Raw genomic sequence first — 4,309 nt, 5'->3', positions numbered from 1 at the left:
GATGTCTGGATGGCAGCATATGTTGCTCCAAAATGTGTACATCTCTTCTGCAAAAATGGTGCCCTCACAGATGTGCGAGTTACATGACAGACAGACAGACAGACACTCACACCCACACACACACACTTTCACAGACAGACAGACATACACACACACACACACACTCACTTTCACACAGAGACAGGCACACACACACACATACATACATACATACATATGGAAAAGAAACAATACATTTATAAATCACAATAAGATGTAATAAAGTACAGAAAAACTAAATGTAAGAAAATGTGATCTTTAATACACACAAATATGTATGGCTGGTCGGATGCGTCTTGGACTCGGGTTCCTCTTCATTACGTATAACGCTTTTGCCTTTTGCTAAAGCTTTCCGTGGAGGGGATCGTGGGTGAGTTTGTACCATTTTTGGGAGGATCTGCCTTGTTGGGGGGGAGCTGTGATCCAGGTGAACAGCAGATCGGGCATAGGTGGGCATGTGGGCAGAGGAGTAGGAAGGCCGGTCAAGCAAATAAGCTTGCTAAGGTACGCAGCAGCAGCAAGCAGCCCCCCCATCCAGCCAGCCAGCCAGTCTGGCTGGCAGTGACTGAGTGGTTGACAGACGGCAAGCAACGGAATGTACGTGCTCTGTGATGTCATAGCAGTCAGCTGAGAGAGGCTCGTGATGTCATCGCTGAGCTGGCTGGCTGGCTGGCTCTGTGTGTGTGTGTGTGTGTGTGTGTGTCTATGTCTGTCTGTTTTTCTGTTTGTCAGTCTGTCTGTCTGTCTCTCTCTCTCTCCCTCTCAATTCTATTCATTTGTATTGTCAAAGCAATTGGACATACATACATACATACATATATATATATATATATATATATATATATATATATATATATATATATATGTAGCGTAAGGTACACTTTTAAATTTCAATTAAAGAAGTGAATTCATAGTATCACCTTATCACGAATCCTGGAGTCTTGTAGAACTCAATTTCTGTAATAATTGGACGCAGACACCAATTCCAAAGATATAAATTGTCAAATTTATTTAAAAACAAAGACTAAATGTAGCACTACACTAATTATACAAAAGGGAAAAACTAATTAAAATTCAACTCTAGATCAACAAATCAAAGACAAATCACTTCCGTGACCAAATCAAAGACCATGGGATCCCATAGGATAACACACAAATCGTTAAACAAAAAAGGTTATAAACACATTGACTACAATACCGGTTAGTAATTCTAGGAATCACTAAGAAACAGTTGAAAGTGCTAAATTGCAGTTTCAGAAGATGAAAAAAAACTGTAACTGATGGGATATGTAGTACTTTATACTCGAGTGGTCTATGCGATTACACCCTGTTGGTGTTATTAAGAACGCCAAGTACCAGAATGCAGAGCGGGACTGTTTTTTGTGCCGTGACTTGTCGGGGGAAAAAGGCGCAGAAAAAACGGACGAGAAGGTGAAGGTAGTATGGCGGTGATGCACGCGTTGGTGAAGTGGGAAAGCGGGGTCGACAAAGACTCTTACAGCGTGATTCCCACTGCTTGCTTTCGCAATTTTGATTTATTCAGCATTGCTGATGATGACGAAGAGACGACTCGAAACTTCAGAGCAGAGTGGAGAGACACGAACAAACCTCCAAAAGGTGGATGGCCTGTCCATGAAGCGCAGATCATTATGACTGGTAACAATGTTTATTTAAAAAAAAAAACATTAAAGTCTTTACATGCTATTTGATATATACAATCACAGTATATTTGAAATGAATGTTTAAGTTATTAATGTGTTGTACGTCTAACATACTCTTATAACATGGTAGGTGGTGGTGAGGGCGCTAAAAACTCGTCATATTTGACTGGCATTTGTAAGAACGATTTATTGTGTGTTGTGCTTTACAATAAAATCCCCCAAATCACAAAATAAATTAAACCAGATATAATTTAACTTCAGTTTTGATTCAGTGTTGGCTGTTCATCTTAATTTGTATGGTCAAAGCACAGTATTTTTATGACAAATAAATATAATCCCCAAATATCTGTGGACATAATGCAGGGTTTTATTTATTTTATTTTTATTTTAGGAAAAGAAGGCGAACTAAGAAGAAAACTTAATGACCTAACAAAAATGCCCTGTCCTAAAATGAAGAGAGTACCTAAACCAAACAAAAAACTTCAAATTTCAGATGATAGTGACCTTGATGAACCACAGTTACCGGTGAGATAATTACTGCAAATATTAAATAAATGTATTGCAGGATTGTTTTTTTTTAATCATATTCATATATATATATATTTTCATTTTAAACTCTTTTCCTCTCTGAATACAGCACAAAATAAGAAAGAAAACCGATGGAGCTTCAAGAATTAGATCCCGTCATATTCTACAGACATTTAAAGAGTCCAGTGAAGTTGAGCTACAGCAAAAAGTTAAGCAGCTCGAAAAGGAAAACACAAGACTTAAAAATGAAAACCAATGTCTTCGAAACCGTATGGTTGATGGTAAGTTTTTTTATTTATAGCAAATAATTCCTTACCTTGATAAATGTTATTCTTCAGTAATTTAGATTCCAGAGTAATGTATTATAGTTGATCATACTGAAGTAATCTAGAACCACAATACAGACTCTTAATGTGCACTGTCTAATAGTTTAATAATACTGATTATTAAATAAAGTTTTTCAACATAACTTCATAATCCTACATTAATGACTATATGCATTACATTAGATCTGGTAATTGTTGTATTTTATCTTTTTTATTTTTTTTGTAGCTAATGTTAATGACCCACAAAAAGGTCAGTTTGCCAATAACATAGAGCAAGTCTCTCAAGTATAATTGCAGGCATTGATGGTTTTGTTTTCACTTTGCATTAAATATATTACTAGAAATGATTATCATTTAATACTAAGGTTTTTTTCTCCAGAGATTCCAGACCTTTTGGACAATCTGAAAAAAATTGTAACAAAAGCCACATTGATCAGCAATGAAGACAAAAGTGTGTCACCATCAAGTGGTTCTGACAGCCCCACAGCAAATTGTTCTGAATCTGACAAAGAATCACCAAAACAGGTATAACACTCTTGGTCTACAATATTACAAAGACAAGGTAAAAATATATATATTGAAAACAAATATTGGTTGTAAACAATCTAATGATGCTACATTATCAGTTATATTCATAGTTATAGTTGATAATAAGAATGTAATTGAATTATGGGTGTCACAGATTCACTGACTTTATTATGTCTGTAAATTAATAAACTTAGAATTGAGACATACTGTGGTCTTTAATAACACATTTCTGTAACAAAATCACAGCCTTACTGATAATGTATTCCACTTAACATAATATAAGAATAGTTTGGGGATAAACTTGTTTTTTATTTACCATTGTCTTTTAGGTGGAAATATTCCCAGGCACTGGAGTTTACATTGACAAACTGTCCTGGATCCTTGCAGAGAGGTGCAGCACGAATACGTCATATGCAAGAACCCTGACGGTTGCTGTCTTTGACTTTCCAACATTACTAAAGAGCAATCTTCGTGGTGGTGGCAGCAAGAGAGATCCAACTTCGGAGAAAAAGACACCTCTGGATCGCTTAAAGGTGGAAGCCATATATGGTATGTAAATGCTGTTGTACAAAATTTCTAACTCTCCTTTTTAACTGTATAGAACACAAAGGGTTAGCATTTGAAATGTTCCTTTGGCCTTTGTTTTAGTTTCAGAGACTAGAGTTAATTTATTAATAAATAATAATACCTTACATGTAGCAGCTGGAAAGATCCCAAAGTGCTCTACAGACTCACTTCACCCACCACCCTCTGGGGTGCAGCCATTTTGTACCAGCAGATTACTACACAGCAGTAAAGGTGGAGTCATAACAAATTTGTTAGACCTGATTGAGGGAAGCCTGACTTAGAATTCAGCCACGTCACTCTTTCAACAACACCTTGTAAATCACCTTGGATTAATGCTTCAGACATATTAATACATAATAATAATGAATAGTGCCATGGGATCCTTGACAATATAAACTTTCATGTCTCATTTAAATTTGACTTTTGAGCAAATACTTCACATTTCAGTCCAGTTGTGCCACATCAATGTAATGCTTAAGCAAGGTATTAATGGAGAAAAGACTGCCTTTGCATAGCTGCTTCGCCAAGTACAGATTTTACTATGAACTAGTGTAAGACAAGTTTAAGAGCATACACCAAAACATTTAAATACACCCACACACAAAAATGTTGATTTACTGTGGCAATATGTAACTAATGAACCCTTCTCAAAGATATGTG

The 4,309-nt window shown here is 36.1% G+C and overlaps 1 non-coding gene across 1 annotated transcript; it reads left to right on the top strand.

Annotated features, from left to right (window-relative positions):
* Positions 1-337: 337 nt before the first annotated feature.
* LOC136736109 (U5 spliceosomal RNA) lies at positions 338-454 on the top strand. Its single transcript, XR_010811548.1, has one exon. It is a non-coding gene; the product is annotated as a U5 spliceosomal RNA (small nuclear RNA).
* Positions 455-4,309: the final 3,855 nt, after the last annotated feature.

This window comes from Amia ocellicauda, unplaced genomic scaffold (genome assembly GCF_036373705.1).
Source record: "Amia ocellicauda isolate fAmiCal2 unplaced genomic scaffold, fAmiCal2.hap1 HAP1_SCAFFOLD_46, whole genome shotgun sequence".
Lineage (NCBI taxonomy): Eukaryota > Metazoa > Chordata > Actinopteri > Amiiformes > Amiidae > Amia > Amia ocellicauda.
The sequence above is the reverse complement of the archived record's forward strand: the minus strand, read 5'-3'. Positions and strand labels throughout refer to the sequence as shown.